This window comes from Myotis brandtii, unplaced genomic scaffold (genome assembly GCF_000412655.1).
Source record: "Myotis brandtii unplaced genomic scaffold, ASM41265v1 scaffold609, whole genome shotgun sequence".
In the NCBI taxonomy this organism is placed as follows: Eukaryota; Metazoa; Chordata; class Mammalia; order Chiroptera; family Vespertilionidae; genus Myotis; species Myotis brandtii.
The window spans coordinates 231,938-247,708 of record NW_005370315.1 but is presented as its reverse complement, the minus strand read 5'-3'; the positions used below and the strand labels follow the sequence as shown (position 1 = coordinate 247,708).

The 15,771-nt window shown below is 35.8% G+C and overlaps 1 pseudogene; it reads right to left on the bottom strand.

Annotated features, from left to right (window-relative positions):
* LOC102256250 overlaps positions 1-5,242 on the bottom strand; it is a 32,543-nt pseudogene extending 27,301 nt beyond the window's left edge.
* Positions 5,243-15,771: the final 10,529 nt, after the last annotated feature.

The window sequence follows — 15,771 nt, the reverse complement described above, 5'->3', positions numbered from 1 at the left end:
ATATATATTTTAGATAACACAATTGATAAGCTTTATATTTTAGAGCAGTTTTGAGTTCAAAGCAAAATGAGTGGAAAGTACAGAGAGTTCCTATATAACCTGTGTCTCCAGACATGAACAATATATAAACACTAGAGGCCCGATGCATGAAATTCATGCAATGGGGGTTTGTCTCTCAGCCCAGCCCGCACCCTCTCCAATCTGGGATCCCTCTCACAATCTGGGACTGCTGGCTCCCAACTGCTCACCTGCCTGCCTGATTGCCCCTAACCGCTTCTGCCTGCCAGCCTGATCACCCCCTAACTACTCCCCTGCCAGCCTGATCGACACCTAACTGTTTCCCTGCTGGCCCGATCGCCCCCAACTGCCCTCCCATGCAGGCTCGGTAGCCCCCAAATGCCCTCTCCTGCTGGCCTGGTTCCCCCCCAAATACCCTCCCCTGCAGGCCTGGTCACTCCTAACTGCCCTCCCCTGCAGGCCTGGTCACCCCCAATTGCCCTACTCTGCTGGCCTGGTCTCCTCCAACTGCCCTCCCCTGCTGGCCATCTTGTGGCTGTGGGTGCGGCCATCTTTGAGAGCATGGCAGTCAATTAGCATATTCCTTCCTTATTGGCTGTGGGTGCTGCCATCTTTGAGGGTGTGACAGTCAATTAGCATATTCCCTCCTTATTGGCTGTGGGCACCATCATCTTTGCAGCTTGCTGCTCAGTTGTTTGGTCGTCCCTCACTAACCTCCCTGCCTGCCTGGTCACCCCACGCAGTCTGCTGTTCAGTCATTTGGTCATCCCTCACTAATTCCCTGCCGGCCTGGTCCCATGCAGCCTGTTCAATCATCCGATCAGTTGTGATGGTCACTTAGGCTTTTATATATATAGATATGTTTAAATTCTTTTGGATAAATACCAAGGAGTACAATGTTGGATCATATGGAGAAAGAATGTTTAGTTTTATATGAAACTGTCTTCCAAAATGGTTGAACCATTTTGCTTTTCCATGAGCAATGAATAAGAGTTCCTGTTGTTCTGCATCCTCCCCAGAATTTGGTATTTTCAGTGTTCTGGAATGACCATTCTAATAGATATGTACGGGTATAACATTATTGCTTTAATTTGCATTTCCCTGATGACATATGTGAAGCACTATTTGCCATCTGTATATCTTCTTCAGTGGCTTGTCTGTTCAGGTCTTTGGCCCATTTTTAAAATTGGGTTGCTTGTTTTCTTACAGTTGAGTTTTACAAATTCTTTAAATATTCTGGATAACAGTCCTTTATCAGATGTAAGTTTTGGAAATTGTTTTCTCCTACTCTGTGGCTTGTCTCCTCATTCTCTTGACATTGTCCTTTGCAGAGGAAAAGTTTTAAATTTTAATGACATCCTGTTAATAGGTTATATAAGGAAAATATTTTAAAAGACTTGTTGTCACCAAAATAATTAAAAATTACAGTATTTCAATGAAACAGATGAATATTTGACCATAAAATGACAAAACATGTTAAAAAATAAAGATCAATGGAAATGAGTCAAATTATCACCAATATAATCTTTCCAATATAATTTTTGGACAAAACCAAACCAGGCTAATCTAAAAGTTTTAGAATTCTTTTGTGGATCATACAGTTACAGAAAATATGATATTGAAAAAGAAAAGATTTAGAAACATTACCTATTTCAATTGTAGTAATGGTTATGGCTGAATATCTCAATTTATTTCAAGTAAGGAAACATACCAAAAGTAGCAATTTTCTTACTGTGGAAATTAGCTTTCCCACCTCTATTTAGTACTTTTATAATTAGGTATGTAGATATTTCTTTTTCACACAGAATAAACTGCTTATGAAGTAAGAATCTGCCACAAAGGCACAAAATTTAAACATTAACATTTTGAGAACTGTTTTGCATTTAAATTTTTTACTAAGAATAATGAGATTCACTTGCTTTTCATACTATTCTGGGAAGTTCACTTTCCATTATAAACTGGAAGACATCAAAAAAGTTTTGTCAACAAACTTCTGGATTGCATATCTTCCCCTCTTCCTTCCTCCTCCCAACTTCAACTTCACTTTGGCTTAAGGCTACTTTAAAAAGAGAAAAGCAAACCATTAGAAAACCAGGAAATCTCTAAACATTGGTTTTAATTTCTTTTAAAAATATGTTGTTGATTAAAGAACTCAATTTACTCTAATGAGAACCTGATTTGTACCAGAACCAATCTCTTCATCTTTATTATGTCAAAAGTACAAAGTGGTCCATAGGTTAAAAATAGTTAAGTATAAGGTGGGGGCAGTTGACAATGTGCATTTTATATGAGTTAGCATGGTAAACAAAACCAGTGTGCACCTTAACATGACAGCAATAGAGATAAAGCTTAGCACTAACGTTAGTTTAGTTGGAGTTACTATAGTCACTTCCCGGAGTCACTAACAAAAACAGCATCTCAATATTTTGAATGAAACTAACAAGCAAAAATTTGGACTTCATCATTATATATTTGCCCACTTGTTATAGTTACACAGCAAGCAAAGGAAACATCATTCAAGTATATTATGGAAGTTATGAAAGCTTGTATGTGCAGTTTCCTATGAGGAAGCACATACATTTTCCATAAACATCTGTCAACCTAACATTTTATCAACTTAACTCTGGTGCAATATGATTCATATTTCTTCTGCATTAGGCTGAGATTGTAAGGCCAGTTTTCCTTCTTAATAATAATTTTTTCTCTCAAATTTATTTATATTGTCTTTGGGGATTTATGGGACAAAGTAAGAATTATATACATTCATCCTGATCTTCTGTCTTATTAAATGCTTACTTAGTAATGTAATCTTTTATTTTTGTTGGGAAAAGTATAAGACAGACAACCAATTAGGTTTTCACACTAGGACATAAAGGAGAGTGGCAAAGATGTCCACGTAAACTAGAAATTCATGGTACAGAATGTTTAAGTAGAATCAAACTGTGTATACATTTGCTTTCCAAGACAGGAAATTCAGCTTTATGCCGGATGAGGATAATTGTTTATATCCCTAAAGTCCTGAGCTAAGATGTTAGAGAAATGGAACTAATGTCTCCTTCAATAGCTTTCAGGAAAAAAAAATCTTGGGAAAGAGTTTTAATGCCAGCATGGAATTCTTTGTTAATATAGGATTTTTTACTCAGGTAAAAATTAACTCTTCAAACTGCAGATAAAACAAGATAATTAAAGTCAGGTTTTTTTATTTTTTATTTAGTGGTTTCTATGTATCAGAAGGGGAAAATGAACCTTGTCATTCAATAGAATAGTAATTCTCATAATATATGATCTTTTTCATTATCACCATTGCCCTGAGGCTGAATCTGTATGGATTCATTAACTAAAAAGTCTTTGTTTCATGTTCTCTTCCTTATGTCACACAGTAGAATTATTATTTCTCATAATGAAATATATTTGGAAGTCATAGCTATCCACAAGATGTACAATAGGTCTAGTATAGAATCACAAGTACAATATAAGATAATCTCAGATTGTTAGAATTAAGTATAAGATATGTTAGGTTTTATTTCTGCATTTGATACCTTAGATTTTAATAACTGAGGTACAGAACTTATAACTTGAAATGTGAGAGACTATAGTTTCTTAATTTTTCCCTCCCTTTTACAGTTAAAGTTACTGTGACCAATTTTATTTTTTTAAAGTTGATCAGAAAAGGGAGCCATGGTGGCACAAAGGGAGGTATTTCCTTCCTGCTCCCTTCTCCTACATAGCCATAGAGCTATTTGTTGGCCCAAGCCATTGCAGATAGAAAAGCTGTATGTCACAGTAATGCTGTTGCTATTTCACCACCCTGTCAAGACATGTCCTTTCAAACAGATAACTACATCCTAGGATTTTCCTGTATTTTAGAAATTCTGGAGCTATCACTGGGAGAAAGTAAAGACTTTTAAATTATAATAATTTACTACAAAAGGTAAATATACACATTATAAGTAGATTTGCTTTTGAAAACCAGTGCTATTCATTATAGTATGAAACAAAATTTTATTTAAAAGTAAATATTCAATTTTATAATATTTGAGACTTTCTGAAATAAACAAATAACACTATAGCAAATATGCTCAGAATTTTATCACTGACTCCTTTTATGGAAAAAAAAAAAAGACTCAACGTGAAAAGAAGGAAGTATACTAGATCCCATTAACTTATAATACATATTCCCTCAGCTCCATCCTGTGCTCTTTAAAGACCACTTTTAAGTAGATATTGATCAATGAACCTGTGACAACTTGTAAACTTTTTTTTTTTTTAATTAAAGAAGTAAGCCTTTATTTTCTTGTTTCACAAAGAAAGCTGGCTGAGCAGGTTGCTTTTTGGTTATTAGCCCGAGACCAAATCCCATATTCTGGTCCAACTCCCTTGACTGTTCCTTTGCTTCAACCTTGGTTGCGTATGCAGCAGCAGCAGGAGCAGCAGTGGAGGCAGGGGCCACGGGGGCTGGTGGATCAGCCAAGGAGGCCTCAACCTTTTCAGCAAGTGGGAAGGTGTAAACAGTCTCCAGAAACAAGGTTGGGGCCCACGTATACCCACTGGTGATAGGAAGGGGAACTGATGCAACAGCTGGTTACCAACATGCAGACATACTCTGGCAACGTTTCAGACATCCTCCAGGAAGTGGGAATGCCGTTTTCTCTGGGAAGTCAAGCACTTGTGGGTTGTAGATGCTGCCCTTGCCAAACACCTGCTGGTTGATCAGCCCAAAGGAGAAGAGGGAGATATCCAGCATGCTCATCAGTGTGGTGTTGCTGGTTCCCACTCTGTCCCCAGTCTTAATCAGCTGCACGTTACTCAGGATTTCAATGGTGCCCCTGGAGACTTTAGTGGTGATGCCAGTGTTCTGGGCTGCACAGTAACTTTACACATGGCAGTGGTACAAGCTACTTTATTGGCCAGCAGTATAGTCCTGATCTTAGTGAGGTCCTTCTTGGTGAACATAAGGCCCGAATTCCCCAGTGTGAGACAATGGTTTTTCCAGAGCTGTGTTGTTTTCCAGATGTCCTGGGATGGCCTGTGTGTCATGGTGTTCTTGCTCATCAGTACCACAGGTTTCCTGCAGAGGGACATGCAGATCTGCTGCATTTGCTTGGAGCCTACAGTGCTGCTTGCACAATGAAGCATTTGGATAATCATCCAGAAGTTGGATTATCTTAAGGAAATAGTTGGACTTCCAAGTGCCCTGTCTTGCCCCGGCAGCACAGTGGTGCATCAGGGATTGCCACACAAGGTTTAAAAATGATGTCACTCTCACAAGGGCACTTGAGGAGAGGAAGTGCAAAACTGCTTTAGAATTAGATAAAGGTAGCAGTCAGATAAGTTAATTCCCTTATAACCTTCATAAATGAAGCCAGATCATTATATTGGTGATATTCTGTTCAACAGTGTGGTGACTGAGTGGGGAGGGGGATAAGGAGGTGGAAGAAGATATATAGGGGATAAAAGGTGATGGGAAAAATAAAATAAAATAAAGAAAACACAACAACAGAATTCACAACTATTTTGTATCATAATTATGTTCTTTCATAGCAGAAATGTACATTATTTAAAATTTGTATTTAAAATTATCTCTTACATTGATTTAAAGGATTTACTTAGAAAGCGCCCTTTGAGAACAGAAGTGTAAAAAAATTATCTGCCAAAATAATTTTTTTAGAATGTAAACCCCTAAAAAATTCAGTAAACTCTTGAGCTCTTTTAATTGAACCAGAAATAGTTTGTGAACTGTAGTCTTATCACACATATTTTGTGAATATAAACACAGCTGATATTTTAACCAAAAGAAAGTGATATATATTTTTACTTTAAATAGGAACAGGCTTGTTCATGATGACTTGAGAGACTGAGAATCTTTCTCTCCCTTCTCCCCGCCCCCCGCCCCCCCAAAAAATAAAAGAGTAAAAAATATTTTATGGTCCTAGCCCAGTGATGGCGAACCTTTTGAGCTCGGCGTGTCAGCATTTTGAAAAACCCTAACTTTGGTGCCGTGTCACATATAGAATTTTTTTGATATTTGCAACCATAGTAAAACAAAGACATATTTTTGATATTTATTTTATATATTTAAATGCCATTTAACAAAGAAAAATCAACCAAAAAAATGAGTTCGCGTGTCACCTCTGACACATGTGTCATAGGTTCGCCATCACTGTCTAGCCAGTGAGGCTCAGTTGGTTGGGTATCATCCAATGCACCGAGGGTGGCTGGTTCCATGCCCTGTCCAGCATATGCCTGAGATGCGGGCTGGGTCCATGGTGGGGAACATGCAGTAGGCAGCCAATAGATATTTCTCTCTCCCAGTGATGTTTCTCTTTCTCCCTCTCCCTTCTGCTCTCTCTAAAAATCAATTTTAAAAATCTAAAAAATTTTATGATAACTGATGCATAATGACCATTGAAAGAAAACGCTTATTGATACATGCCATAATACTTTTGTTGTAGAAGTTACCCAGAGGGAAGCTCCATCTATGACTTCTGACTTCATACATTTAATCATGATAATGATTATAATATCAATAACAGTCATAAGTTTCTTGTGTCCTTAAGATGTACTACATACTATAGTAAGTGCTTAATGTACATTTTTTAACGAATGCTCAGGAAAACCCTATAAAGTAGACACTGCTAGCGTTTCTGCTCCAGTGAGGGGAAACCAGTGCCTGGAAGTGAAACGCTATCCCGACCACCCTGAGAGAATGCATCTTTGCCAGGACTTGAACCCATCCAAGTGGCTATGCATCATCAGCATGTGCTCTTTAGCACCATTGTCCTACCAAAGATAACTTCATATTTCCAGATGCGGAGCTTAGACAAATCTAAAGATATTTTTGTTAGATTAATGTTCTAATATTTATCTTTATCTTTAAAAATGTTCTTTCCCACAGAAATTTTATGAGTAACTGTATTTGGCTGAATTGAAGATGACATTTATTTAGTTTCTTGGGTTTTGATACCAATGCCCTCTGGAGTCTCTGGCTGTTCTTCATGCACATTGCCTTTGTTTTTTTAGTAAGTAGTGAAAAAAATCGTAGTTATGTGGAATGCTGGTCCTAGCCCAGAGACATAAAAAAATTCAACTACAACTTTGAGTTTTACAGAGCTCTGTGCGAGTGAACTTGAGCTTATCTACTATTAGAGTTTGGGCATCTTCAAACTAACTTTATGGACTGAGAATTCTTGTATGGGGTGAGAAGGATGGAAAAGAAAGTTGGAGTCTTGAAACAAGCAAGCCCAAAACAAACACATGGATAGTCTACTGGAGTGAGTGGAACTGAGCAACAGGGTTCAGATTTGAAGGGAATAATAGGACTCCATGAAACATGAGACTGTGCTTCACGTCTATCAAAATCACCTGAGGAGATTGTTAAGCATATAGATGTTGGGGTTTTGTTGTGAATTGCTCTAATTAAGGAAACATGAAGTGAAACAGAAGATCTAAATCTTTTAAACATCTCACTAAGTGATTCTGATCCATAGCCAAGGTTACGGAGCACTGGCATAAAAGAAAAAACTGTCTCATGTAATGAGCAAAAGCTCTGCTGTAATAATTTTCTTTGAAAGAGCTTGTCCCAGGAAGCATAAGAAGTTTTCTTTTGAACTGAGTAGAGAAAGGGCAACTAGAAGGGGTCTGTAGCTACCGAGAAGCAGCTGATGGAAGCTTGGAGGTTGGGGCCCAGGACTTAGGTAGCAGTGAGGGCAGAAGACCAACAGTATTAATGACCCAGAAAAAGTGGTGAAGGCAGCAATATTAAAATACTACCTGCAGGAGACCAGAGGCCTTTGTCATCTTGTATATTAATTATGCCAAGTATCTAGAATTATATCTTGCATATAGTAGATAATCAATTATTGTTAAGTAAGTAACACTAAGACCAAGGATTTACCACAAAATATCAAATGGTAACCAAACAACCCTTACATATTCGGACATACATACCTCTCCAGATACCTAGATAATTGATGAAGATACCAGGAAAAGATTGGACTTTTTGTTTGTTAATCATGCAAGTGAAAGCTTAGGGCTTTGATTTATAACACAATGAATTTAAAATATAATACATTTGTATTCACAGATGTAGCAAGGGGACAGTTAGATTTCAAATGGAACTTTTTGATATGTATTTCTTCCTTTATTTGAGATCTGGTCTAAACCACCTGGCAGATGGGAACTCTAGAAAATTGTAGCTAATGGCTAGAGCTGTCTTCACCTAGTTGGCTAATTCAGCTTAAACCTGAGGTTATTAAAATTCATATGTTTCTGAAATATGGTCTCAATTGACTGGTTCCTTGGAGAAATATATATTTGCCAGTGTAATCATAGAGGGCCAAATTCCTAGTAGACACTTAATATTATCTGCTACAACAGGGATGAAGCAGCTGTTCTGGCACCATTCGTCTTTAGGACCTCAAACTAAAGAGAAATAAAATATAAGAAGTTGAAATTAAAGTTATATTTGTGTATATAAGAATTAAATATATTTTATTGCCCGAAGCAAATTATCAAGGACATTCTCACTTCTATGCTAAGAAATATCATATCATTTTATTTTAAAATAAGTAAGATCTGTTATTTATCCCATTAGTTTGTAAGTGAAATTTCTTAATGGAAATTTGTAAATTCTTGATTAGAAATTGAGCATCCCACTTCTCTTAAATATGTGCATGAATCAGTCAGGCATATTAAAAAGTTTCTCTAATCACAAGGTTATACAGAACTCGTTATATTTTAATTATTGCAAGGATATATACATCAAAATAGTGTGCTTTCTCACATTCAGCCCATGTAATTAGATGCAGCTGCTTTCACCAATACCTTTCTGTAATTAGCACCACACAGAGGACTGTCTAAAAGTCACACTTCCAGTCTACAAGGTGAATCTAGGATTGTATTTAAAATTGAAAATAAAACACAATATTTGAGTAAGATGGTATGTTCAGATATGTGATAGACAGCTTTTCTGAATAAAAATAAATCTTTTGCTCCACATGCAAAAGCAAATATCAAATTATAAAGTTCATTTTTTTCTGCTTTAAAAAAATTTGTGTATATTACATCACTATTCCTTCTTCCCATTTCTCAGATTTTCCCAGTGTTGAGATACTTTTACCTACTGAAGCATAGTCATGCCAGACAGAAACTCCCTAGGGGCTCTTTGCCTTTCTTCAACATGGCATTACAGAGGTACAGAAATTTACAGTGCCACCTAAGAAGGTTTAACCATCATATAGCAGAAAGTGAAACAGGTACAGGACTCAGTTATTCAAAGTACAAAATCATTGTCAAGCTCTTGAATACGTCTAGACGAAAATATTACATTTGATTCAAAATGAGTACAGTGATTACTTCAACAAAAATAACTAAGTCCAAAAAACAATGGTCTTTTTTTTTTTTATTTGGATGATGCTCCTCATTTGGTTTAATATCTAGATGTCAACATTTAGATTTAAAATTCTTGGAGTCTAACATTTGCCTTGTAAAGCCAATATGTTAGGAATAATTAACAAGAACTGACATGAAAATAAATAATTCTAAATATAAAACTATACTTTCACCAGAATCAGTAGAAAAGGGATACATTTTAAAAAATAAATCATGAGAGATTAATTGTCTTACTCTATGAAAAAATGCGAAATTAGATCTTTCCCTCACAATAGCCATAAAATTACAAAAATAAATTCCAGATTGATTAAAGCTTTCAATGTAAAAAGAAAAATATTTAGAATAAAATATTTAATATGTTTATGGAGATTTTTTAAATGATGCTAAAATATCATAACTCCAGCAACTCCATAACCTTCTCCATGTGGTATGATTTAATTAACTTTGATTAAATTTGGTGAAATCTTTTAACTACATTGTCATTTTCAAAATTCGATTTAAAGAGACCCATAAAGTCAGGGAAGATACAGTCTGCTTTTAAATGATCTTTTATGATCAAAGGAATGCATTGTCCAAAGGAAAACAAGGCAAAAAAGACACATCTCAAACTCATTCTTTTCTTATTTTCATGTTCAGAACTGATAGAAATGATTTCAAGTAGCTGTTGACCAGCAAGTCAAAAGGGTATTCTTTCAACTTATTTTGAATGTATCTGTTACATAATAATGTAAGATGATAAAATGATATTATCTCAACAGGTAAACGATGAAGGTGGAAATCATGGCTTAAAAATCTAGAAACAAAACTTTCAAAGGCTAGATGCTAAAAGCAAGGCCACTATGGACATGGGTTTCCATGTGGTGTGATCTGACAAGCACTGTACAGCTCCCCTGATCAACACTGATTCCCACTAGCATGCTTGTCAGTTGAGAGGAAGTGTTATAGGTATGAAAAGTGGAGTTGTGGGAGAAGAGGTATAAAAATTTAGAGACAAATGAGATAAGTAGGTGGAACGTTAGTTTTAAGACAGGTGCTGAATCCATTCTTTATTTCACATTTTGTTTAAGGTTCACTAAGAGGAAAAACAGTATTAAAATATAAAAAAGAAAATATTGCACAATATATTTTTATTTCAATTTTATTGTGTACTAGAGGCCTGATGCACGAAGATTTGTGCAAGAATGGACCTTCCTTCCCCTGGCTGCGGGCACAGTCTTCGCTCTGGCCTGGAGCCGCCTTTCCACCTTCCCATGTTGCCCAGAGGCCTGGAATGGCTGGGGCGGTGCAGAATGCCTGCATCATCACCATGGTGACAATGCAAGCATCCCGCCCCGCCTGGAGCCACTTGGCACCTGTGTATGTAAATTAGCCTGCCAGCTTTGTTGGGTTAATTTGCATATTCACTCCTGATTGGCTGGTGGGTGTCGTGAATGTATGGTCAATTTGCATCTTTCTCTTTTATTATTGTAGATTAGTTTCAGGGATACAGCTTAGTGGTTAGGCAATCATATACCTCACATAGTGTTCCTCTTGATATTTCCTGTACCTAACTGGCATTGTCCGTACACCAAAAGGTGGCAGGCTCAATTCCTGGTCAGTGCATATACCAAGGTTGAGGATTTGATCCCTAGTTGAGGTGCATGCAGGAGGCAACTGATCGATGTCTCTCTCACATTGATGTGTCTCTCTCTCTCTCTCTCTCTCTCAAATTCAATTTAACAAAAAATAATTAACAGGGGAAATATTATAAAGTTTATGGCAAAAAGAAAAAGGTGCCTTCAAAGGAGAAACAACTGTTCCCTTTTTATCTGCAAACACAGATCAAGAGAAAAACAGAATAGCCTGTGCACAATGTTAAGCTGAAAGGACAGCGGCATAAAAGCACTGCCCTTAGTTAAGTTATCATTAGATAAATTCATTTAATGATATTAGAAATTTAAGAACTTTATTATCCATGGCTATCATCTGAAGACAAGAGTCAAGAAAAGCCTGTCATTCAGGGTTCTTATGCCAACAACAGAATATATTCTAAATGTGTAAGCAGAACAATAATTTAGTAAGGGGAGTTAGATGGATCACAGAATTTCCAGGAAGCCCAGATTGTTAAGATTGAGTACTATGTGCTATGTCTGGGATTACCCTAGAGAAAAAAAGGTAACAGGAGAAGTCCCATTCACCATCTTGCAAATTGTGTATAAAAATGAATAGGAAGGCTTGCATGCAAACATAGTAGCTAGTGAGAAAGGTTACCTCTGAGGAGAAAAGAGAGTGAGAACAAAATGTGAAAGTGAGTGGCCATATTGTCTATAAACTTGGATATTGTTGGAATATTTTATAGTAAAAATATGTTTAAGTATTGAATTATAACAACATAGAATATGGTAGAGTTTTCTATTCATTATTTCAAAAAGACAAATAAAAAATTAGAATTGATTAAATGTTAGATGCTTGTTTTGCCATTTTGGTGATTAATGGCTATTACTTCAATTAAGGAATGGAAATTCTATGCAAGGCATTCACCTTGGCCTAATAAAGCAAGAAGCTGCCAGGTAGATTTGATCAGTGTGAATTCAAACATTGTGTGTATTTGAGGGATAAGAAATTAAATGTGATGTGGGTTTAACTTGGCTCTCTTATAGCCAGGCCAACTCTAATAAAGTACTGACATTGTCTTAATGGAAAATATATCCACTACTATGCCAAGGTCATCACAACTTAATTGCCTCAGATTTCAATCAGTGATTTATCAAATATGAATACCCTTTGGGGAGAAATGTATAAAAACCCGAGCTCTTATGTAAACTATATCTTGTGTTTGTGTAGCAAAATATATCAACAGCGGCCTTGTGTACCCATGAGGACAAGAGCTAAAATGCATTGCTTATTTTGCAGGCCTGGTAGATATAATAATGAAAATTTAGTGAAAATATGAATGCATATTTTAGAATGAATTAGATGTTTTGTCAGTTTTTAGGTTTGCTAATCTTTCAGTTCAAATGTTCTTCAATGTGTAATGTGATTTTTTAGCAAGATTTTTAAAAAGCCTATAAAGTTCTATAAAAGGACACTATCAGCTCTCCTTATTGGTAGACAGAGAAAATCACCCTAGAAAAGAGTTGCTTGTTCAGGGAAGTCACTGGAATGTTTCCTATGTACTTACATATATAAATATGAAACAAGCAGGAAGCCACTGTGTCTGGAGAATTGTGAAATAAAACATCTGTATCCTTGATTCTCTCCCAAAGCTGCTTGGAATGAAGAACTGATCAGTAGAGAGGAGGTGGACATATTTGAATTGGGACAAATAAACCTTGTGAAAAAAAAGATATTGAGATCATAGCCACTTTTTTAAGTTTAATATTATTAAAACATCTCTGATGGACTGTCATTGACCTAACTGATGTTGACTGGAAGGAAATTTTTTAAAGAGACCCAAAAAAACTCACAACAAGGAAGAGGGAATATGAATTAATAACCCAGGCTAATCCCCAGGGCTGGATGTTTTAAAAAGAATATCTAGTTTCAGAATATATATGTCTTCAGCTGGCAATCTTTTCTAGAATCAATTCCAGTGGTATGGAAGTATAAACTTGGCATTTGCGAATGAACAGAATGAGCTATAACACTGAAATCCAATGCCAGGTTTGGTGTAGGGATCTAGGTCACCAAAGACAGAACCCTTGTTGTGAATAGGTATTTATTAGACTGTGTGAGAGTAATATCCAATAGCAACATCATATAATAAGACCAAAAGTAAAAGTATCAGTTTCTAGTAAGTTTGGGATGCCATAGAAAAATGCCATAGATGGAGTGAATTAAAAACAGCAACAACACACATAGAATTTATTTTTCTCACAGTTCTGGTGGCTGGAAGTCTGAGATCAGGGTGTCAGCATGGTTGGGTTCAGTAAAAGCTCTCTTCCTGGCCTGTAGATAGCTGCTTTCTTGCTGTGTCCACACATGGGAGAGAGAGAGAGAGAGAGAGAGAGAGAGAGAGAGAGAGAGAGAAAGCTTTCTTGTTTCTCTTCTTATTAGGGCACTAATTCCATCATGAGGCCCCCACACTCATAGTCTCATCTAAATCAATTTTTTTCCTAAACTCCCAGCTCCAAATACTTGTTATATTCAGGGTTTGTGTTTCAACATATGAATTTTAAGAGGCACAATTTAGTCCAAAACAACCAGAAACTTTGAAGATTTTCTCCTCTTCCTCTATCTATAGTTTTCAATAAAAATGATATCTTGTACTGAGTAAAACCACTGTGTTAAATGGAATAAGGGGGTACTCAAAAGATTTTGGTCTTCTGACTAATTAGAAAAGTGAGTTCTCAAGAAAATTAATTAGAATTTTAAAAATGTGAACAACCCTTAGACTCTTCCAGAATGGTTGTATGAAGAGTTCCATCGATACACTCCCCAGCAAAACAATACTGTAAATGAACACAAAATATAAAACACAACCAGTTAAAGTCTGGAATTTTTCATAACAGAGACAGTACATAAAGACACTTTATTTAAGAAAACTACCAACCTAAATTAGAATGAGAGTCTATGGCATTTCATAGAGGACCTATTCCCTCTTCCCATACTTCAGCTTAGCAGGACAGAATCTCTATTCCTGGTGGGTATTGCCAAGAAATTGGGAATCCCTCTGCTTTCAGTTCCCAGTTAAGGGCTAAAGAATCTCTCTAGGAGGGGAAGGCTGTCAGCATTTCCCACCCGCTCTCCAGCTCTATGGTGTAGGCTAGTTCCTGGAGAGTGTAGCCAGCCAAAAATTATAGTATAGAAGCTATAACTAAACATGGCAGGCCAACAATATTTGGCTCTTAGTACGTTCACTCTAATTCCTTCATAGAGTAAAAGTTCCATGCTAAAAATAAAAAACCAAAGAGGCTTCCATTCTTGCTGAATGTCTATATTGCAAACCGGTATTGCCATTCAGAGAGAAGCTGGACATTTTCCGACTCTATTTCCAGAGCGGTGGCTCAGAGATTTGCTGAGGAGGTGAGGCTGACCACAAAAACATAGGTTGAAAATACAATAAATGAAATTTAAGATGTAATAGTAGATTTAAATTAAGTAGGTTTAAATTAATGGATAAAAGAATCAGTATACATGAACATAGATTTAAAGATATTCAGTTCAAAAACAAAAAGGTAAAAGAATGAAGGAAAATGACAAAGCTACAGACAAATATGGAGCATCCTTAAACACACCAGCAGATGCATAATAGAAGGAACAGAATGAGAGGAGAGAAAGGATGAATATAGGATGTCTTTCTACTTATTTCAATATTTTTATTTGATGAAATAATAGTTAAAAACTTTTCAAATTTGATGTAAATCTCAATCTACATATTCAAGGATATCAAAATTTTCAAAGGCCAGTTTATCAGAAAGATACAATAATTATAAGAATTTATGCACTAAAACAGAACTCCAACATACATGAAGTGAAAACTAGAAATAGAAGGAAACTATGTGATAAAGGACATCTATGAAAAAAGAAATAAAAAGCACAGCTAACATCATACCCGATGGTAAAAGACTAAATTCTTTCCACCTAAAATCAAGGACAGAACAAGGATGTTCACTCTTTCCACTTCTGTTCAACATTTTCTTGGACTTTAGAGCTAGTACAATTAGGCAAAAAGAATCAAAAGGAACTTAACTGGAAAAGATGTTAAACTACCTTTGTTTGCATATGACATGATATTATATATAGAAAATACTATGCAAGTCTCTAAAAAGCTATGGGAACTATAAAACAAAATCAAACAAAATAGTTCTGGTTGGCAGGGTACAATGTCAAATACAAAAATCAATGACATTTTCATAGAATAGCAATGAAAAATACAAAAATGAACTTAAAAAGCAAATATATATATATATATATATATATATCAGAATAAGTTTAAAAATATACTGTAAAATTACAAAATATTGTTGAAAGTAATCAAAGCATATCTAAATAAATGGAAAGTCATTCTATAATCATGGGTTGGAATATAATGTTGGCAATATTCCCTAAATAGATTTAATACAATTGCTATATAATGCTCAACTTTCTTTTTTTGGCAGAAATTGACAAGCTGATTCTAAGCTTATGGAAATTCAAGTGACCAAGACAAGGAAAAATAATCTTGAAATAGAATAAAAAATTTAGAGGAGTCACTTCCCTATATCAAAATTTATTACAAACCTACAAGAATTAAAACTATTTGGTATTGGTATAAGGATATGCATATGGTTTACTTAAGTAGAATTTATATTCCAGAAAAAAACTGTTACACTTATGGTCGATCGATTTTCTACATTAGTGTCAAGAAAATTCAATAGGGAAAGAATAGGCTTTTCAACAAAT